The sequence below is a fragment of the Rhinoderma darwinii genome, chromosome 7, assembly GCF_050947455.1.
Source record: "Rhinoderma darwinii isolate aRhiDar2 chromosome 7, aRhiDar2.hap1, whole genome shotgun sequence".
Classification (NCBI taxonomy): domain Eukaryota; kingdom Metazoa; phylum Chordata; class Amphibia; order Anura; family Rhinodermatidae; genus Rhinoderma; species Rhinoderma darwinii.
This window is the reverse complement of record NC_134693.1, coordinates 54072267-54096223: the sequence shown is the minus strand read 5'-3', so window position 1 is coordinate 54096223 and position 23957 is coordinate 54072267. Positions and strand designations below refer to the sequence as shown.

At 44.1% G+C, this 23957-nt stretch overlaps 1 long non-coding RNA gene across 1 annotated transcript; it reads right to left on the bottom strand.

Annotated features, from left to right (window-relative positions):
* Positions 1-3749: 3749 nt before the first annotated feature.
* Positions 3750-22046, bottom strand: LOC142657189 (uncharacterized). The gene is made up of 2 exons (XR_012849837.1): positions 21520-22046; positions 3750-3997 (listed from the first exon to the last, which is right to left on the bottom strand). It is a non-coding gene; the product is annotated as an uncharacterized LOC142657189 (long non-coding RNA).
* Between the last annotated feature and the right edge of the window lie 1911 nt (positions 22047-23957).

Sequence of the window (23957 nt, the reverse complement as noted above, 5' to 3'; positions counted from 1 at the left end):
ACAGAAAAAGGGGGAGAACCCTGACGAGTTACTGCCCCGGTTATTAAGGGAAAATTCGGCGAGGGGAATGAATGAGACCCAATCATATTGACAGTGAGAGATAAAACACCTTAAATATTGTTCTAGAGACTGATTAGTCCTCTCAGTTTGGCCATTAGTTTCAGGATGGAAGGCAGAGGAGAAGGACAGATCAATCTCCAACTTCTTACAGAAAGCTCTCCAAAACAAAGAAACAAATTGTACCCCTCTGTCCGAAACAATATTGACAGGGACCCCATGGAGACGCAGGATGTGTTTGACAAACAAGGTAGCGAACGTCTTAGCATTGGGTAGTTTCTTGAGGGGCACAAAGTGGCACATCTTACTGAAGCGGTCTACTACCACCCACACCACCGACTTGCCTTGGGATGGAGGCAAATCGGTGATAAAATCCATGGAGATATGGGTCCAAGGTCTCTGGGGAATGGGCAAAGAACGTAGTAAGCCCGCTGGTCGGGACCTGGAAGTTTTGGACCTGGCACAAACCTCACAAGCGGCGACGTAGGCCTTAACGTCTTTAGGCAACCCAGGCCACCAATAGTTTCTGCCAATGAGGTGTTTGGTACCCAGGATGCCTGGATGACCAGATAGTGCAGAGTCATGATTTTCCCTAAGTACCCTTAGCCGGAGTTGCAGGGGAAGAAACAGCTTGTTCTCAGGAAGGTTCCCGGGAGCTGAACCTTGATCAGCCGCAATTTCAGAGACTAAATCAGAATCAATAGAAGAAACGACTATACCAGGAGGCAAAATACAAGCAGGATCTTCCTCCGAAGGAGGGCTGGCCATGAAGCTACGCAACAGTGCATCGGCCTTAATATTTTTAGACCCAGCCCTATAGGTAACCAAAAAGTTGAATCTGGTAAAAAAATAGCGCCCATCGAGCTTGTCTCGGGTTTAGCCTCCGGGCAGATTCTAGGAAAACCAGATTCTTGTGGTCGGTAAGGACCGTTACCTGGTGCCTAGCCCCCTCCAGGAACTGGCGCCACTCTTCAAATGCCCATTTAATGGCTAAGAGTTCGCGGTTGCCAATATCATAGTTACTCTCAGTGGGCGAAAACTTCCTGGAGAAGTAGGCACAGGGACGGAGATGGGTGAGGGACCTGGTACCCTGGGACAAGACAGCCCCCACTCCCACCTCGGATGCGTCAACCTCCACGATAAATGGCTCCATTTGGTTGGTCTGGACCAGCACCGGGGCCGAGATAAAGCACTTCTTAAGGACCTCAAAAGCCTGGACAGCCTCAGGAGGCCAGTGGAGGAGATCAGCACCTTTGCGAGTGAGGTCCGTAAGAGGCTTAGCGATGACCGAGAAGTTAGCAATAAATCTCCTGTAATAATTAGCGAACCCCAAGAAACACTGTAACGCCTTCAGGGAGGCAGGTTGGACCCATTCCGCCACAGCCTGGACCTTGGCGGGGTCCATGCGGAATTCATGAGGAGTGAGGATTTGACCCAAAAATTGTATCTCTTGCACCCCAAACACACATTTTTCGGTCTTAGCAAACAGTTTGTTTTCCCAGAAGGACCTGGAGCACCTTCCTGACATGCTCAATGTGGGAGGACAAGTCCTTGGAAAACACAAGTATGTCATCAAGGTATACTACAAGAAATACCCCCAGGTAATCTCTTAAAACCTCATTTATGAAATTCTGGAAGACCGCGGGGGCATTACACAACCCAAAGGGCATGACTAGGTATTCGAAATGACCTTCGGGCGTGTTAAACGCAGTCTTCCACTCACCCCCCTCTTTGATGCGGATAAGGTTATACGCCCCCCGTAGATCAAACTTAGAGAACCATTGGGCCCCCTGGACTTGATTAAAGAGATCAGGAATCAAAGGAAGGGGATACTAGTTCCTTACAGTGACCTTATTCAAGTTACGGTAGTCAATGCATGGCCTAAGACCACCATCCTTCTTCACTACGAAGAAGCCAGCACCTGCCGGAGAAGTAGAGGGGCGAATGTAACCCTTGGCCAGGCATTCCTGGATATACTCTCTCATGGCTTCACGTTCGGGACAAGAAAGGTTAAATATCTTACCCTTAGGGAGCTTAGCTCCTGGTACCAAATCGATAGCGCAATCGTATTCTCTATGAGGAGGTAACACTTCGGAGGCCTCCTTAGAGAAAACATCGGTGAAGTCCTGAACAAACTCAGGTAGCGTGTTCACCTCCTCAGGGGGAGAAATAGAATTAACAGAAAAACATGACGTCAAGCATTCATTACCCCATTTGGTAAGCTCCCCAGTATTCCAGTCAAACGTGGGATTATGCAACTGCAACCAGGGAAGGCCTAAAACCAAATTGGACGATAATCCCTGCATCAACAGTACAGAGCACTGCTCCAAATGCATGGAGCCAACAAGGAGTTCAAAAACAGGGGTATGCTGAGTAAAATAACCATTAGCAAGGGGAGTGGAGTCAATACCCACTACCGGGACAGGTTTAAGCAAATCAATCAAAGGCATAGCTAGAGACATAGCAAATTCCACAGACATGATATTAGCAGAAGACCCTGAATCCACGAAGGCACTGCCGGTAGCAGACCTACCACCAAAAGAGACCTGAAAGGGAAGCAAGATTTTATTACGTTTCATATTTACGGGAAATACCTGTGCGCCCAAGTGACCTCCCCGATGATCACTTAGGCGCGGAAGTTTTCCGGCTGCTTATTCTTACGCCTAGGACAGGTGTTCACTTGATGTTTGTCATCCCCCCTAATCTACCCACCACTCAGTCCCTGCCTACTTGCAACGACCCGCCCTAGGCGACGGGGTACAACTGGGCGACGGTCCCTACGCTCAGTAGGTGCACGACAGACAAACAGACAAGGGGACACAAGCAAAGGGAAATGGGGCAGTTGCCCACGGCAACACCGTGAGCAACAAGAGAGGTGAACGAGCTGAGTCAAACCAGGAATGTAAGAGGTACCAAACGCAGAGCAGGAGAGTAGTCAGTAAGCCGGGGTCAGTATGAAGCAAGGTCAAATAGCTAGGAGCTGCAGCAAGGCCAGGAAACCACACGAGAAGAATCACAAGCAAAGGAGGAACAGGAAAGGCAGGTATAAATAGACAGAGGGCGGGAGCTAGCTCCGTCTGGCCAGGCTGCGATAGGCTCTCCCACTCCTAAGCCTGCCATCCTGAGTGGTGGAAGATGGAGTCAGTCTCAGAGACATAGAACCAGGTGCAGACTGATTACCCATGGGCGCATACCCAGAAGTTGTGCCTGGCAGATCCTTTACACCTACATTGCTGGCTTCCGTACCAAATACAGGAGCCTAGGAGACAGAGCAGGATACTCTTTCCTCTTATTGCAGTTATGAGCCGCCCGCAGCACGGACGGTGGCAGGTCCGTGCTGCTATTTGGACACAGAATCTGCAATGCAAATTATTTAGGATAACAATTATTGTGCACTGTCCTGCACTACAAGTTTTTCTAAATAATTGGAGGTATGATTTAAATAATAATATGTAATATAAATTTTTCCAGGAAAAAAACTATTTACACAAATTTCAGAAAAAAATGCCTTTTATGTAGAATTACTACACAAGTGTTTTTATGTGTGCCAAATGTAATAAAAATAACTTTCACAACAAAAACAAATGAAGCAGTAAAACTACTTAGAAATTGATTAAAAAATAAAAATAAAATTGAAAGCAAGGATAACCATAGCATCTAGAGTACAGAGTAACATTGTCTGCACACACTAATGACTGAGAACATTTGCTTTCCATTTAATGTTTATTACAATTAACATTGAATTCATTACTTAGGAATATTAACTAGAAAGACTGCATCAATTGTGGGACTAAAAGAATTGCTTTGTGGTCCTATCTTCTAAAATCCACACGATTAATGAAAATTGCTGAAAGATTGAACTCAGCTGTCATATATAAAAAAAGGAATTAAATTGCTTCTTTTTAGTGGAATCCTTAACATTTTCCTGGCCAAAAGGACACTGCAAAAAACAGAAAATGGATACATGTTATTTCCTAAATTATGTACCATGAAAAATTAACACATACTGCCTCATGTTACACATTGGATATAAACGTTAATGAATACCCTATGATAAATTCACAATATAAAGTCACAAATGACAGATTTATTATGTGACTGTCCTATTCATCTAAGTGACATTTTCAGAAATGCACGCCCATGCTGCAGAAAGAACCCCATTCAGAGGTATGGAACAGATTTTGGGTTTGTCCACAATAACGGAATTGCTGCTGAAAATTTCTGCAGCAATTCCGTTAAAAGTAGCAGACTTTCCACTACAACAAAAACGCATCATTTCCTGCGTTTTTTACTGCAGAATATGTTGCGGATTTTGCTGCGTTTTTCTCAATGTTGGGAGAGTATGACATCGCCTCTGAAAAATGCAGCAATTCTGTCCACTTGCAGGAATGGACATGCTGCGGTCCAAAAAATACGCACCGCAGGTCAATTTCTGCTCAGAATATTTACGTAGCGTGTGGATGAGATTTGTTAAATCTCACCCACTTTGCAGCTTCTCTATTCTGCTGAGTATTTTCCGTCCGCAATTCCGGACGGAAAATACGCAGCATTTTCGCTAGATGTGGACGAGCTCTTTCAGTCTCAAAAATTTCTGCAACAAATCTGCTTTTGAATATATCTTAGGCAGGGGAAATCCGTCCACAGGTCCACAAATACTTTCCATTGATTTTTAGACATGCAAGGAAATTTGTAGTCGCCTGTGGAATTTGTTTGAAGTATACATCCAGTTGAAATGGCTTACCACGCCCAGACGTGGAGAGACGCTTCTACATGCTGGGTGGTACAGTTGCCATGGCCATTATTAATAGGACCTGTGCACGATGTCAGGTCAGGTATGAGATCGCAACTGAAGGTGCCCTTCCAGGATACCCACACACGCAGAAGATTTTTTTCAAATGGTGAAATCCGCTGTGATCATCCAGAACAGAATGACTTTTTTAATTAACTTTTTTGATTTTTTAAATCTCATCTACTTGCCTGAAAAAAAGTCTTCTGCTGCGGGTTTTTTACGGGCAAATTCAGATGGAAAACCTGCAACAAATCTGCTACGTGTGCAGTGTGCCTAAAAGAGTATTCCAAGTGCATGAAAAGCTTTGTGTGGACATGTAATAGAATAATATTAAACTCTTTAACTTACTAAGGAGCCCCACACACACGAGCGTGTTCAGTCCGTGATATACGGTCCGTATGTCGGCCGCATTTCCCGGTCCGAACACACTGCAGGGAGCCGGGCTCCTAGCATCATAGTTATCTAGGACGCTAGGAGTCACTGCCTCGCTGTGGGACAACTGTCCCGTACTGAAAACATGATTACAGTACGGGACAGTTGTCCCGCAGCGAGGCAGGGACACCTAGCATCATAGATAACTATGATGCTAGGAGCCCGGCTCCCTGCAGTGTGCTCAGTCCGGGAAATGTGGCCGACATACGGACCGTATATCACGGACTGAACACGCTCGTGTGAATCCGGCTTTAGGCCTTATTCACACGGACATGTCCGTTTTGCACGAGCAAAAAAACGCTGCGTTTTGCGCGCGCAAAAGGTCCGTGTGGCATCAGCAAATGGTGCGCAGCTGCGTGATTTTCGCGCAGCCGGCATCATTATGACACTCTGGCTTTATGTTTACAAACAGAAAAGCACGTGGTGCTTTTCTGTTTTCATTCATTCATTTATTTATTTATTTTACTATTGTAGCGCGCATCACGCGCGGCACCCGGAAGTACTTCCATGTGCCGTGTGCGATTTGCACGCACCCATTGACTTCAATGGGTGCGTGCTGCGCGTAAAACGGGCAAATATAGGACATGTCGTGAGTTTTACGCAGCGCACATACGCTGCGTGAAATTCACTGACAGTCTGAACGGCCCCATTCACTAACATAGGTCCATGCGACGCGCGTGAAAATCACGTGCGTAGCACGGATGTATAACACGTTCGTGTGAATAAGGCCTTAGTGACGTCACTATCGATCAAACGTCATTGTGGCAGGGTGCAATTGACCTCCTATGGAATGGTGACCTGTAGTCAATATGGATGACAAGTCATTGTGATCAGCATTTTAATACTTTTATATTATATGTTCATTCAAAGTATTTTCATTAATCTCGAAAAACCCTGTTATACTAAATCTTCAGATAAGAGCCCTTTTAAGCTGGATTCACAAATCGCGTTTAGTTATGTTTCTGGTAGTGTTTTTAGTGCCCTTTATTTGCACCTATGCTGTGGGCAGATCTTACTCTAAAGTCTATGGTAAGATATGAGAAGCCTACATACACAGCGTTTTGGTTTGTTTTTGGGTCCGTGGATTTTTTATAAAATGCAGTATTCTCAAGGTATGTTTTTTTTTCTAGATTTAAAAAAACCCGGCGAAAACCCATGTACAAAATTACAGTTAATAAAAAAAAAAAAAGGTAAAAGCTAAAGTACATATATTTTTTTATAATGAAAGTCAATGGGTAGGTGTATCTAACTGTATGTCATAACGTTGGATACGTGTTTTACATACAGTAAGTAAAAAAGCTGTTCCACTAAAATATATGCCCCAAACGTAATGGAAATCGAGTATTAACGCTTAAGCAAAACGGACAGTGAAAACTGAAGAAGGGTGTACAGACCTTGTATTCAGCTGAACACAGTAAAAAATGCAAAGGTACTCACATGCCTGCATGCACTGCCGCAGCATTGACCTCTTCTCAGATGAGCTAATCTGGTGAAAACAAAATATCCAGTCTGTGGATCTGTGTATCCGTCTTGTCCAGCCTTAAAGAGACACACACATTTTGATATTTAAACTACCTCGGAAAAAAACGTATAGTCAATGTCACAGTCAGATGACAAACCAAAGACTATTTCATCGGTACAGCACTGCAATAATTGCTGCAATAAATGAAGGCAAATAGGAAGGTAATGCCTCAGACACCTTGTCACTTTTGTAGACCTTGCCAGACAAGGGTTTTTGCATGTTTCACACTTGAACAATTCTGTACACAGAATGTTGTAAACCAAACTGGCGGCATGGTCACTGATCCTTATAACAATTCTGTATGGAGAATAGGTCAGAACTGCAGAGCAAATCATCAAAAGTGAACAAAGTACATGTGTAGATAGTCTAAGAAAAGTATAGAATAAATTGTACCATCAACTACATCACCACACACAAAATGTTTCCTACAATAGAAAAAAATACATCAGTAAGTGTTAGTCTGGGTTCACACGACCATGTTACGTCCGTAAAGGACGGAACGTATTTCGGCCGCAAGTCCCGGACCGAACACACTGCAGGGAGCCGGGCTCCTAGCATCATACTTATGTACGATGCTAGGAGTCCCTGCCTCGCTGCGGGACAACTGTCCCGTACTGTAATCATGTTTTCAGTACAGGACAGTAGTTCCACGGAGAGGCAGGGACTCCTAGCGTCGTACATAACTATGATGCTAGGAGCCCGGCTCCCTGCAGTGTGTTCGGTCCGGGAATTGCGGCCGAAATACGTTCCGTCCTTTACGGACATAACATGCTCGTGTGAATCCAGCCTTAGTCACTGAATTATTTTCTGAAAGGGGTTGTTTTATCATGGACAACCCCATCAGATTGTTGCCAACCGATTGTCATGGGTCTGGCTCTACCACTGCTGGCAAACAGCCACGGCCAGCCAGGGCAAATGTAGTGTTACATGGTGGCCATTCAGGACATCCAAATAGACAGCCCGAGTATGCCAGAGCAGAATCGTCTCTCCGTTCTGGCTCATAGAGGACCGCTCCTTCGTTACGTCAAAATTTTCTAATAGGGCATTGGGTTTAATGGGTTTTTAACCCCCTTAAAGTCCAATCCATTTTTAATTTTTCACTCTCCGCCTTCCAAGAGCCATAACTTTTTTTATTTTTCTGTCACTGAAGTGGTGGAAAGGCTTTCTATGCAGCCAGCCGCTCTCCTACGTGTGTCTTAACATTAGCATTCCCAAAAACGACTGAAGTGCCGGATGAAGATCGATTAAGACCGAAACCTGCCATGCATATATCCACTGGCATAATAAAATAAGATAAAAATTGCACTCCAAATTGATGTGCCGTGTACTCTTTATACTGTTCTACTGGATTGTTCCCCTACTCGTGCACCCACCTACACCGAGTGCTGTCCGAACCACTACAGGGTTTAATCTTTGCAGAAGGAGTTGTAGTTTCTATTGGCACTATTTCAAGTAGCATATCATGTACTGGGAAACTGAAAAAAATTCTATGTGGGGTGGAATTGGAAAAAAATGGATTCCTCCATTGTTTTTTGGCTTTCGTTTCCATGGCTTTCACCGTGCGGGAAAAAACGACAACTAACTTTATTCTGCTGGTCAGTACGATTACAGCGGTACCATATTTATATCGTTTTTTTAAGCCATATTCGGAGAGCCATACGTTTTTTTATTTTTCCGTTGATTGAGCGGTGTGAAGGCTTATTTTTTGCAGGACAAGCTGTAGTTTTTATTGGTACATACGACTTTTTGATCACTTTTTCTACAAAAATTTTTTATAAAGCTAAGGTGACTGATAAACAGCGATTCTGTATTTTTTTTAATTAGTTTTTTTTACGGAGTTCACCATGTGGGTAAATAATGTTATATTGTAATACTTCTGACTTTTACGGACCCAGCGATACCATTTTTGTTTATTTTTTTAATTCGTTTAGAGGAAAAATGGGAAAAGGGGAGGAGGTTTTTTTAGAATTTTTTGTACATTATTAAAAACGTGACTATTTTGAAAAAAAATTATTACTCCCCTAGGGAATTTGAACACTATGAGCCCGCTCCATGCTTCAACTCCCGCACCACGATGTACAGTTTTGTAATGGCGCGTCAATAGTTTGAACCACTGACAAACGAAAATGTGGAACACCGATGTCATTTTACAAACAGTGATGTTTAGAGGACAGCCGCCTGTTAGACAGCAAGGCTGAGAGTAAATGTCGCTACAAGCAGCATGTACTGATCATGCCACAGATAGTGCCACGAAGAAAAAAAGCTATCAATCTGGATAAAAGCTAAACGATAGTTTTATCGATGATCTTCTACATTCACACTGGTCAATTATTGTTACAATCGCTTGGGAAAAGTGAATAGTGATGATAAATACCCAAAGTAAACTGGCCTTTATCTGTATGTGGGAAGCTGGATGAAACCAATATGGCGACTATTACAGCTTTTTCAGGAGTGGACAACCTGCTTCCGCAGACTTCACATTGGCAAATTGTCTTTCTTTTGCAGTGATACATCCATTGCTACCTTGTTACTACGTAAAAAGATTTGCCATTCACGATGCAACCACTGTGGGACCTGTAATGGTGGTAATAAAGGTAGTCCCCTAGATTTGAAAGAATCAGAAATAATAACGATGCAAATGAATAGAAATGTTAATAACTTGACCAAAGAGTATTTGCCTAAAGGACTTACTCTGAATTGTTTCATGTTTGCGTTATTGCTCTTGAACTATTTTATAAACCCAGTAAAATTCCTTTAATATGGAATTAACAGTACCTGATGGGTGCCACATAATCAGATATTATGAATTACTCGACAGTCATAGAAAAGTGTATTAAATAAACTCGTAATTGTAGAGCGTTTTGACGCAGACCGCCCAAAATAAAATGGTAAAGGAAAATTGCTAGAACTTTTTTAATCATAGGAGTCTCTGAATTAGTTCTCTATGCTCGTCTTCTGGTTCTGGACTTGCACAGTTCTGCATAATGCAGTTCTGAGTTTGGCCACTTTCAGGGTATGTTCACACGGCCTATTTTCGGACGTTTTTCAGGCCGTAAACTCCCAAAAAATCGGAAGCAGAACACCTCTAAACATCTGCCCATTGATTTCAATGGGAAAAATGGCGTTCTGTTCCAATAGGCAGTTTTTTTTTGCGTGGCCGTTTTGAAAAACGCCACGAAAAAGAAGTGCACGTTTTTGGAGCCGTTTTTCATAGACTCTATAGAAAACAGCTCATAAAACGTCCGTAAAAATCGCTGCAAAAATCTCAAGTGGCTTAAAAAATGTCTGAAAATCAGGAGCTGTTTTCCCTTGTAAACAGCTCCGTATTTTCAGACGTTATTTACTCAGCGTGTGAACATACCCTCATATTGCAGTATTTGGTCAGTATTTTGCATCAGTATTTGTAAACCAAAGCCAGGAGTGAAACCTACACAGAGAAAAAAGTATAATGGAAAGACTTGTACCTCTTCCGTGTTTTGGATCCACTCCTAGTTTTAGTTTACAAATACAACATACTGACCAAAATACTTCCGTGTGAAAGAGGCTTTTATCAGAATTTCTTCCATACATGTCGTATAAACATAATTTCACTTAAAAGTTATGTCCACCTTTGAACACGTTTTTATAGTTTATATACAGTGCTGTGAAAAAGCTTTTAAATGATCATTCCATATATTGAGGATAAAGATGAATTCAAAACCTATATCACCCATGTGAAAAAGTAATTGTCCCCCCTAAACATCATAAGTGGTCGTGGCATCTTTGTCAGTACCAACTGCAATCAAACATTTCCGATAACTTGCGCTGTGGAGGGATTTTGGCTCACTCTTCTTTGCAGAATTGTTTTAATTCGGCCATATTGGAGGATTTTCGATCATAAAGTTCCCTTTTAAGGTCTTGCCACAGCATCTCAATGGGATTCAAGTCAGGACTTTGACTCGGCCTCTTAAATTTTGTTTCTTATGAGCCATTCACTCTTTGCTTGTGTGTTTCGGATCATTGTCCTTCTGCATAACCCAAATACTGCGCTTGAGCTTTAGGTCACGGACTGATAGCGAACATTCTCCTTCAGGATTTTCTAATAGAAGAAATCATGGTTCCATCAATTATGACAAGTTGTCCGGGTCCTACAGAAGCAAAGCAGCCCCAGACCATCAAACTACCATCACCACCAGCATGTTTGACTGCATTCTACTACAAGAATATCATACCAACAGTGTTAGCTGCACGTGAATATGTCTTAAAAAAAAGTTCTACCTTTGACTTATCAGTCCACGGAAAATATTATCCCAAAAGTCTTGGGGGTCATCTAGATGTTTTTTGTCAAATGTAAGATGAGCCTTTGTGTTCTTATACTTTTCAGAAGTGGTTTGCGCCCATGAATGACATTTTTGCCCGGTGTCTTTCTTATTATTTCTTAACGAAGGCATGTGAGGCCTGCAGTTCTTTAGATGTTCGTCTGGGTTATTTTGTGACCTGTGACGTTGAGTTGTCGTTGCTCTATTGGTGAAATTTTGGTAGTCCTGCCACCCCTGAGTCGGTTCACCACTGATACAAGTTTTCTCCGTATAGGATAATAGCTCTCACTGTGGTTTGATGGAGTCCCAGAGCTTTAGCAATGGTCTTGTAATCATTTCCAGACTCTTAGATTTCGATGACTTTGACATCTGTATTTGAATCTCTTTAGAACGTGGCATCGTGTGCTGCTTTTTGAGACTTTCTATCCTGCTTCACATTGCCTTACAGGTTCTATTTATAGGATGTTTAGATTCAACAGGACTGGCAGTAATCATGCCTAGGTTTGACTTGTGAAATTGTACCCAGTGAACTGGTTGATTTAGTAGTTAAGAATGTAATTCATTTTAAACATAGGGCCAGCTAGGACTCAACAGCATTTTTCCTTCAATAAATGAAATCAATTAAAAATAGCATTTTGTGTTTACTTGGGTTAGTTTTGTCTAATATTAAAAGTAGTTTGATGATCTGAAACATTCAAGTGTGACAAATATGTAAAACATAGAATTGGGAAAGGGGCAAACACTTTTTCACAGCACTGTACATATAAAATCTTTATAAAGTTGAATAAGAGCCTGTTCACATCACCGTTCATTTCCGTTGCGGGGTTCACCCGACGGAACCCTCCGACGGAACCCCGGAACGGAAATGAACGGTGATGTGAACAGGCCCTAACTTTGCGAATACACTACATTACTTATATTAAGTTACAGAACTGTATCTGCTGTATCACAGTCCAGACCTGCATTCACAGTTCTGCTGGTTGTCATTGAAAAACATTTGACAACCTCGTTATTAGACACAATCTAAGGCTACGTTCACATGTAGCATAATTACTGGGGAATTTCCATCCGAATTTGTGGGCAGAAAATCTGCAACGTGTGAGGCTATGTTCACACGCTGTGTTTTCAGGGCGTAAACGCCTCGAAAAACGCCTGAAAAAACAGAAGCTGAACACCTCCAAACATCTGCCCATTGATTTCAAGTGGGAAAAATGTAGTTCTTTTCAGACGGGGCGGTTTTTTACACGGCCGCTTGAAAAAACGTTGCGTATAAAATGCCCCGTAAAAAGAAGTGCTTTTTTTCATTGTGTCAACAGAAAAACAGCTACAAAAACGGCTCCAAAAAACGCATCAAAAAACATTTGATGTTTTAAAAACGGCTGAAAATCAGAGGCAGTTTTCCCTTGAAAACGGCTCTATATTTTACAGCCGTTTTTAATTTAGCGTGTAAACATAGCGTTATGGTATGTTCACTCGGGATATTTCCGGCCATTTTTCAGGCCGTAAACACCCGAAAAACTTCAAAAAATATGGGGGTTGAACGCCTCCAAACATCTGCCCATTGATTTCAATGGAAAAAAAACGCGTTCCGTTCCCACGGGGCTTCTTTTTTTTTTACACGGCCGTTTTTAAAAACGGCCGCGTATAGAAACGCCTCGTAAATGAAGTGCATGTCACTTCTTGAGCCGTTTTTGGAGCCATTTTTCATTGACTCAATAGTAAAACAGCTCCTAAAACAGTCGTAAAAAACGCCGCAAAAAACGAAAGTTGCTTAAAAAAACAGCTGAAAATCAGCTGTTTTCTCTTGAAAACAGCTCCATATTTTAAGCTGTTTTTTGTTAAGCATGTGAAGATGTGCCTTATTTCAAGTGTATTTTTCAAGTGTATTTTGGAGCGTAAAACGAGTCTTTTCTGCTCCGAAATTAGCCTGAAAATAAGCAGTGTGAACACTAGGCTATGTTCACACGCTTAACAAAAAACGGCTGTAAATACGGAGCTGTTTTCAAGGGAAAACATCCCCTGATATTCAGCCATTTTTTAAGCAACTAGCATTTTTGCTGCGTTTTTCACGCCCGTTTTTGGAGCTGTTTTTCTATTGAGTCAATGAAAAACGGCTCCAAAAATGGCGCAAGAAGAGACATACACTTCTTCTTACAAGGCGTCTTCTTACGCATTTGTTTTTAAAAACATACCCGAACATCTCAGCTGATCTCCAATAATATAGTAGGGACAATAAGGCCATGTTCAGATATTTTCCGCTGCGGAGATGGCCTGAAATCTGCAGTGAAATCTGAATGTGTCCCAAAGATTTTGCTGTAGATTTCCTAGAAGACTTCTATGACAGGGCATGCTGTGGACTTAAAAATTTGCAACATACCCTCCAATTGGCACTGATTCTTCTCTGCAGTGTGTGTGAATATGTTTTGTATTTGTACTTGTCTGGATTTTCAGTGAATGATATACACGGAAAATCTGCAACAAGCATGCCACGCATGAAGGCGGTCTACGTTTTTCATACAGTACAGCACCTGATGTGACAACTACACTTCATCTACACAATCATTAGAACAAGCTCTGCGCAGACAATCAGCAGGCGGGAAGTCAGCAGAATTGTGAATACAGCTCTGGGCTCTCATATATGTTGTTACTCAGGATCAGTACATGATAAGTAATACAGTGTATTTAAAAAGTTACTCAACTTCTAACCTAGAATAGCTATACGTGTAAACATGTTCTGCGTCGGGTACACACTTTAAATAGAGACTGCTGAGAGAAAAGCTGCTCCCTCCTGTCAGTTGTGTCACTGTCACCACCGTCCTCTCATACAGCTTTGGAAAGGGATGTCAGAGTGTGAAGAGAGCGGCCCTATGTGATTCTGCTCAATGTCAACATTTCAGCAATGAACCATAACATACACCACTGGAATTTAAAATATAATCAATTAATTCCAAACAGTTCTCTGTACGCACAATTCTCCATCCCACATGCCATATTAATTATTGTGAGCATGGTCAGCTTAAAATCCCGCCTGTGCTGGAGAACTGACACTCAGTGGGCATTAGAAAATTGCTCATGACAAGAAGCAAGAAAAATGTGAACCAAAATCTAATTACTTTTCATTTTCTATCATTCACAGAAAACGTCTATGACGGCTTATATAGGGTCTGGAATGGTAAATACCGTATAATGCGTGCTAATGTCATAGTAATAGACATAGTCTGGCATGGGATCTCCAGTATATGGCTAGTTTCTTTACACAAAATGCTTTAAACTACATTGACAGAAAAATAATTAATCAAATCATTTAAACTCGGTTGGTGATTTTGTAAAATTTGATGTTATACTTATAGAATGACTCGGGGGGAATTTAAGAACGGCTTTATATTAGTATTATTGCGTTAAAAAGTCACATGTTATAGTGCACAACATCTTTGTACAATAATTTGCAACTTTTTGAAGATTTCCGTCGCTTGCGTCAATGTAAAATAAGGGAGTGGGGCTTGGCCACTGGCAAACTTACTATAATTTACACCAGAAACTGGCTCGTGGCTGGCAAAGATTTCACTTTATGGCGCACCAAGCTCGCGATGCGGGCTTGTGCATAAATTTGTGTAATCTTTCTTTTGCTGGTTTCCGACTAAGATTGGCTTATTAAACACCAGTCTTAGTAAATCTGCCCGTGTGGTAAAAACTGAACATTTCCTGGACTGTTAGGCACCTAAAGCCACCCCCATAATTGTTCTTAAAGGGGTTTTTCCATGAAAGGCATTTATGACATATCCACAAGATATGTCATAAATGTTAGATAGATGCGGGTCCCACCTATCTCTAGAACAGGGCCCCCTAAATCCCGCTGTGCCGCTCTGTGTTGCGGCAGAAGCAGGTGAATTCCGACTATGACTTAGGAAACAGCGTAGCTCGCTGAACTACACTGTTTCTGTAAGTCCCATAGAACTGGATGGTAGTTACGGAAACAGTGTAGCTCGCATGCTATGCTGCTTCCATAACTGCTATTCACAGTATGGGAGTTACGGAAACAGTGTAGCTCAGCGAGCTACGCTGTTTTCGTAATTCCCGACCACATAGTCAAGAAGTGGCTGGGGAGGCAGAGGGAGTACAAAAAGGTAGAACGAGGTTTAGGGGGCCCCGTTCTAGAGATAGGTGCGTGTCCCAGAGGTGGGACCCGCATCTATCTGACATTTATGACATATCCTGTGGATATGTCATAAATGTCTCTCATGGGAAAAGTTTGAAAACAAAATAATTATATTTTATTTTTAAGCCATATGGCCCAGCCCTAGTTAGGAGAAACAGAAGTATATCATTATACATAGTACGGGGATGGCACATGAAACTATAAATATATAAAAATATCTCTGCAGAACAGGAGGCAATGTGTCCAGAATCGCCCATGACAGAAATGGGGGATTATGTTATCAAAATGGAAGGTGCACCCATCACTCCAGGAAAAAGTATTTTTACTTTAACATCCTTTTATACAACTATAAACACTTTTTTGTGCACTACACTTACCAGACATGTGACTGTCAGGGTATGTTCACACGGCTTATTTTCAGCAGTTTTTCGGGCCGTAAATTCCCCGAAAAACAGCTGAAAATACGGGGGGCTGAACGCCTCCAAACATCTGCCCATTGATTTCAATGAGAAAAACAGCGTTCCGTTCCCACGGGGCGGTTTTTACGAGTTTATTTAAAAACTATGTGTAAAAAAATTCCCCCGTTAAAAAAAGAAGTGCATGTCACTTCTTGAGCCGTTTTTTGGAGCAGTTTTCATTGTCTCAATAGACAAACAGCTGTAAAAAAAACGCAAGTTGCTTAAAAAACGGCTGAAAATCAGGGGCTGTTTTCGGTTTCCCGTGTGAACATACCCTTACTCTTAGGGCTTATTCAGAGGAACGTAAAATACGTCCGTGCAACGCGCGTGATTTTCACGCGCCTCGCACGGACCTATGTTAGGCTGGATTCACACGAGTGCGTGTGTTTGGCGCGCGCAAAAAACGCAATGTTTTGTGTGCGCAAAAGGCACTTTTCAGCTCCGTGTGTCATGATCATATGGTGTGCGGCTGCGTGCTTTTCGCGCAGCCGCCATCATTATGACACTCTGTTTGTATGTTTGTAAACAGAAAAGCACGTGGTGTGCTTTCATTCATACTTTTCACTGCTGTTGCGCGAATCACGCACGTCAGAGTGTCATAATGATGGCGGCTGCGCGAAAAGCACTCAGCCGCGCATCATATGATCATGACACACGGAGCTGTTAAGTGCCTTTTGCGCACGCAAAACGGCGCCTTTTTTGCGTGCACAAAACGCACACGCTCGTGTGAATCCGGCCTTAGTTGAAATTTAAAAGCGGCAAATTTCTGTGACTCAAGATCTGTTCCATGAATCTGAATGTGGTTCTTTCTGTGCCGTGCACATGGATTTTTGCAAATTCCTTTCAGATGTACAGAACAGTCATAGAAATTATTGCAACAAATTTTCCTTGTGTAAATAAACTTATGAACAAGTTACAACTGCCACTCGAAGGCCCCATGCACACGAACGTGCTTTGGCAGCCGCAATTCCCCCGAAAATCCACGGGAGAATTGCGGCGCCATTCATTTTTATGGGGCCATGCACACGACCGTAGTTTTTAGCCCGCATCGCAGAAAGAACGGACATGTTTTATTACGGCCGACTTCTGCGGTCCGGGCTCATTGAAAATAATGGCCGCGTCCATGTGCATTGCCTGCGATTTGCGGGCAGCTTGCGGCTGACAGTCCGCGGCCGGCCGACCCGAAAATCATGGGCGTGCACATGGCTACGGTCGTGTGCATGAGGCCCAAGACCTTATTCACATGACAGGGTTTCCCGGCCGTGTGACGGCCGCTCATAAAACGGCTGTCACACGGCCGCAGTAGGAACAATAGACCCCAAATGGGGCGATTCACACGACCGATGTTTTGACGGCACGGGAAACCTGACAGTCAAAAAATGGGACATGCCCTATTTTCGGCCGGGAGAAGTCTATGGGGCCTGGTAATACACGGCCATCACTGGAATGTGTCCCGAGTGACGGCCGTGTCTTTCGTCGCTCGCGCTCTCTCCTTCTCCTCCTCACAATGTGAAGTGCATGTGAGGAGGAGAAGGGTATTTGTTTGCTCTCCTGTAGGAGCGGAATCCCCAATCCCCGGCTACAGTTTCAGCAACGCTGTGGCCGGGGATTCCGCTTCAGAAGTGCTTGACGTTACTGTGTCCATATATGGACACAGTGAAGTCAGGGACTTCTGGAGCGGAAACACCGGCCACAGGGTCGGGGATTCCGCTTCAGAAGTGCCTGACGTCACTGGACACAGTGAAGCGGCCCTGTGGCCAGTGTTTCCGCTCCAGGAGAAGTCCCTGACTTCACTATCCATAAATGGACATTGTAGTCAGGGATTTCTCCTGGAACGGTGGCACTATCTACAGACAGGTAGGGGGAGGTGTGCCATCTATGGGGGGGTGCTGTGTAGAACTACCTACAGGGGGCTGTGTGGCACTACCTACAGGGGGCTGTGTGGCACTACAGGGGGCTGTGTGGTATTACAGGGTGCTGTGTGGCACTACCTACAGGAGGCTGTGTGGCACAACCTACTGGAGGCTGTGTGGCACAACCTACTGGAGGCTGTGTGGCACAACCTACAGGAGGCTGTGTGGCACAACCTACAGGAGGCTGTGTGGCACAACCTACAGGAGGCTGTGTGGCACAACCTACAGGAGGCTGTGTGGCACAACCTACAGGAGGCTGTGTGGCACAACCTACAGGAGGCTGTGTGGCACAACCTACAGGAGGCTGTGTGGCACAACCTACAGGAGGCTGTGTGGCACAACCTACAGGAGGCTGTGTGGCACAACCTACAGGAGGGTGTGTGTTACAACCTACAGGAGGCTGTGTGGCACAACCTACAGAGGGCAGTGTGTGGCAAAAAATTACAAATGAAATTCATCCGATTTTAAAATTGACAGGGAAAAAAACGGATGCAAAATGGGTCAAAATCGGCCGTTGAAAACGGCAACACGGCCGGGAACGGAAGCAAAACGGCCGGGAAAAACGGTCCAAAATGGCCATTTTTATCGGCCGACACTCGGACCCTGTCGTGTGATTAAGGCCTTAGGGCTTGTCCAAACGTAACGGAATAGCTGCAGAACATTTCTGCAGCAATTCCGCAGAAAGTAGCAGAAATTCCACTGCGGAAAAACAGCACCATTTCCTGTGTTACTGCAGAAAATGGTGCACATTTTTCTGCGTTTTTCTCAATGTTGAGAGCTGGTGACATCTCCTCTGAAAAGCGCAGCAATTCAGCCACTTTCCGCAGCAGGAATGGACATGCCGCGGTATGAAAAATACGCACTGCAGGTCAATTTCGGTTTGGAAATTTTATGCAACGTGTGGATGAGATTTGTTTCATCTCATTCACTTTGCAGCTACTGTATTCTGCTGCGTATTTTCGGTCTGAAATTCAAGGCCTTAGGCTACATGCACACGACCATTTGTATTTTGCGGTCCGTAAAAAACACGGACAGCACACAGATGGCATCCGTGAGCTGTTAGTGGTCTTTACATCGCCATTCACTTGAATAGGTGAGACTGAGCCACAAACATGGAAAGGAATAGGACCTGCTCTGAGTTTTGCGGCTCAGTCCCACAGTCCCCACACAGATTTGTAAAAACCACAGTCGAGTGTATGGGGCCATAGAAATGAATGGGTCAGTGTGCTATACATTAAAAAGATGGATAGCATACTTCCAAAAAAAAAACAATGGTCGTGTGCATCTATACAACAACTAATAATCAACCAGACAGAAGTCATGCGAATCACAGATCCTCAGAGACATAATTGTATGAATTAAAATATACATTTTATTATATATAGATACATTAAAATTACAGAACCAAGTAAGGCCGGATCCACACAAGCGTGTGCGTTTTGCGCGCGCAAAAAGTCCATAACAGCTCCGTGTGTCATCACCATATGATGCGTGGCTGCGTGATTTTCGCGCAGCCGCCATCATTATGACACTGTTTGTATGTTTGTAAACTGAAAAGCACGTGGTGCTTTTCTGTTTTCATTCATAGTTTTACTGCTGTTGCGCGAATCACGGGCGTCACACGGAATTGCTTCCGTGTGCTGCGCGTGATTTTCACGCACCCATTGACTTCAATGGCTACGTGATGCGTGAACAACGCACAAATATAGGACATGTCGTGAGTTTTACGAAGCGGACACGCGCTGTGTGAAACTCACGGACAGTCTGCACGGCCCCATTGACTAACATAGGTCCGTGCAAGGCGCGTGAAAATCACGCACGTTGCACAGACGTATATCACGTTCGTCTGAATAAGCCCTAAAGATATGGAAACAACTCTTAACCAGTATACACTCTAATTTAATGCACCAAAAATATACAACTAAAGTATGGATAAATGATCCCACTAAATACATAAAGTGCAACAGTGCAAAGAATAACTAACTTCCCTGTAAGAAATATTTGTGGGTGGCTACCAGAACAATCCACATGATATATTCATACAAATAGACACTCAGTATATGTATCTTAGGCCTCATGCCCACGTCAGTTATTTTCTTCAGTGATTGGAACATCAGGTTTTTTTAACTGATCGCACCCTGACACATTCATTTCAATGGGGCCATGAACACTTTTTTTAACGGAACTGTGTGGCCGTTCCGACAAAAATAGGATCCGTTTAATGTGTTAATAATCAGTTTTTGAACAGTCTCTGCCTTTTCATTCATTTGGTACGTGAAACAATACACACGGAAGCCATCCGTGTGCGGTCCGTGTTTCACGGATCCGTCATTAGCGGCCGTACCACGGCCAACGGAATTGTGCATGAGGCCTAAATGTGTCCACAAAAAAATGTTACACAAAAGGTCTATGTGTGTCTATGCCCTAACACAGGGAAATAGTAACTGATGGATGTATCAAATAATGTTCACAGCGACAAAAAATGATATCCAAAGTAAGTACCTACAACTTATCAGAGTTAAGCCCCTCGTTAACACATCGTTGATCGGCGCTCGTTTGCTCCTGTCACAAGGAGCTATAAATGGGGACGAGCGGTCGTTACTCTGAACGCTCGTCCCAATACGTTATTACCATGTCGGCAGCGCGTCTCCCTGTTTACACACCAAGATGCGCTGCCGACAACGATATTTTACTTTTTTAAAACGATACGACCAGCAGATGATCCAGCGTTTTGCTCGTTAATCTGCTGAACGCTGCCGTGTTTACAAAGGGCAATTATCGGCAAGAGCGTTCAATGAACACTCGTCTACACGATAATCGCCCAGTGTAAAACCGCCTTTACTAGTATAGGATACAATGCATTGTATAAAGTTGTGTCACAATCGCTCTAGTCAGTGTTAGGCATGATTTACACGAGCGTGTCCATCTTGCATGCGGAAAAAACGCATCGTTTTGCGCGCGTTGCAATTCCGTGTGACATCCGTGTACGGTGCGCGTCTGCGTTTTTTACGCGCGTATGTCATCCGTATGTTACGCGTTTTCGTATCATCTCATCTCGTCACTTTAGCAACTGTTGCGTGAATCACGGACAGCACACGGATGAGGTCCGTGTACCGTCTGTGATTTTCACGCACCCATTGACTTCAATGGGTGCGTGATGCGCAAAAAAGCAGAAGAATAGGACATGCAGTGAGATTCACGCAGCGGACACACGCTGTGTGAAAAAAACTGAATGTCCCCATTGAATTGACGTCCGTTGTTTTAACGCACGTAACACGGACGTGAAATATGCTCATGTGAATAAGGCCTTAGAAAGATGAATGCAGAAAATAGTAACTACATGAATTATGGTAGGTTACCCAGAGGGAAGCATACAGAGTGTAACCAGCCTCCTCGACGCACGTTTCTCTTAAGTTTTCCTCAGGAGGCGTCAGCGCCAAAAAACTCTGTGACACGTTGCGGTTTAGGTGCAGTTTTTAACTGCATTGAAAAACGCATCAAATCACAGTAAAACTGCATTTTCGGGTTAGGTTTTTCGATGCTGTTCTAACTGCACCTCAACCGCAACGTGTGAATGGACCATTACGCTGATTCACACCTCGTGGATTTTATTGCAGATTTGATGCGGATCTCACACTTCGCACTGCAGAGGATAAAGTCAGGGTGTAAGGGTGCTGTGGCTGTCCCAGTTATCGGGCGCTGGAGCTGAGCAGGAGGGGGATAAGCTTACTGCTGGCTCTGTTATGGGGGCACTTTGTGCTGTGCATATTGCTGTGTAACATAACAGTGATATTATATGTGTATTATTAGTGCAAGAACCAGAAGACATTACACTGTGACGTAACATCTATAGTAATGACGTCGTCCCCTCACCCCTCCCGCTAGGGTTCTTACATGGCAGGCCGTCTCATGTGCTTCTACTATTCGTAGGACGTCAGCGGTCACTGAGGCCTCATTTGCCTTATCAGACCCCGGGCTCTCCTGTCGCTGCTCCGCGGAAGTGTGCTGTCCAGGGCCGGTGGTGTCCTTACTCGACCTCTCATCGGTCATATAACTGAGGTCCCGGGATGGGGCGGTACAGAGAGCCGGGGTACTCACCAGCGACCTCTGTGTATACAGTAACAGCAGCGGGACACGGCTCGTACACATGGAGACCAGGAGGCAGCTTCCCTGCAGTCCCGAGAGATATACCTCACCCTCCGCTGTAGTGTATGCAGCGCCACCCATGTAACTACAGGGCGAGGGGCGATCTCTGCAACCATTGCGCGGCTCTGTGTGGGGGAAGGGGACTGACAACTGGCACCACCAACTGCACTGATTTTGACGTAGTATAAAATCCTGCACCACTGCTCCGTTACATGTATTATGATGATGTGAGGGCTCCTGCTCACGACCATATTACTGCTCTATATAAGTAAGGCCTCGTGCACACGACCGTAGTGGTGTGCACGGCCGTGATTTTTGGCTCGGACGGCCGCAGAGTGTCACCCGCGGGCCTCCCGCAAATCACGTGCCGTGCACATGGCCGCGTGCATTTATTTCTATGACCATGGACCGCAAACACGGCCATAAGAAGACATGTCCTGGTTTCCATGGTCCGTGCATTGCCCAGGAGCCTGGACCGCAAAGAGAACAGACGTGTCTTATTACGGCCGCATCTTGCAGGCCAGGCTCGTTGAAATTAATTTGCACGGCCCGTGATTTGCGTGCAGCCGCGGGTGACACTCTGCGGCCGTCCGAGCCGCAAGTCACAGCCCGTGCACACCACCACTACGGTCGTGTAAACCGAGCAATGCCCCAAATCATGTTTTCAGTACGGGACAGTAGTTCCACGGGAGAGGCAGGGATTCCTAGCGTCGTACATAACTATGATGCTAGGAGCCCGGCTCCCTGCAGTGTGTTCGGTCCGAGACTTGCGGCCAAAATACGTTCCGTCCATTATGGACGTAAAATGCTCGTGTGAATCCAGCCTTAGGCTATGTTCACACGGGGTCTTTTGCCGAGTTTTTTGACGCGGAAACCGCGTCGCAAAACTCGGCAGAAACGGCCCGAGAACGCCTCCCATTGATTTCAATGGGAGGCGTCGGCGTCTTTTTCCCGCGAGCAGTAAAACTGCCTCGCGGGAAAAAGAAGCGACATGCCCTATCTTCGGGCGCTTCCGCCTCCGACCTCCCATTGACTTCAATGGGAGGCAGGAGAAAGCGTGTTTTCTGCCCGCGGCGCTCAATGGCCGCGGGCGAAAAACGGCGCGATCATTGCTATTCACACGGAGTATTTTGGGGGAGGAATATCTGCCTCAAAATTCCGTTTGGAGCTTTGAGGCAGATATTCCTCCCCCAAAATACTCCGTGTGAACATAGCCTAACAAGGAAAAAACTGATAGTTAAAAATAAAATTAGCTTTTTGTCGACACATTCTGACAGGCAAAACTTTTTTATTTTTCCATCGGTTGAGCGGTGTGAGGGCTTGTTTTTTGCGGGGTGAGATGTAGTTTCTATTGGTACCATTTGGGGGTACATGAGACTTTTTGATCACGTTTTATTCAATTTTTTTGTGGGAGATGAAGTGACCAAAAAACAGCGATTCTGGCGGTTCTATTTTTTACGGCGTACACAGTGCGGACTAAATAATGATATATTGTAATAGTTCACACTTTTATGGACGCATCGATACCAGTGATGTTCATTTTTTATCTTTTTTTTTTTTACATTGTGCTTGAGGGTAAAAAAGGAAAACTGTGTTTTTTTGAACTTTTAATTTTTTGTTTTATTTATTAAAAAAGTTATTTTACTGTTTTTTACTTGTTCCCCTAGGGGACGAACCAGCTATCGTTAGATTGCTTGCACGATATACTGCAATACTAATGTACTTCAGTATATTGTGATACTGACAGTCTCCTATGAAGCCTCATAGGAGTACAAAGATGGCAGACCTGTGAGCCTTCATCAGGCCCCCAGGCTGCCATGCCAACCAACGGCACACCGAAATCGAGTCGCAGGAGGGCCGTTGGAAAGTTACAGGGGGCCCATATGAAGAATGGGATTGATATATATATCTCAAAGAAGAAAAACCTGCACGCAGGTGAGCTCCAGTATGCACGCTGTCAATGGGATAGCTAATCCAGCATCAATATGGTCGAGGAGGACACAGCACCACGGATACTCTTTAGCAGTGTAAAAAAGTTGCTGTAGACTTTTTCAAACAGGTACATCAAATAAGTGCATACAGAGCTGCACCGTTTTGGTAGGCAAACTCACCTTTGTCAAGCATACAAGTGATTGTACATAGTGGCTTTATATACCCCACCCCCTACATCCAGCACTCACAACACA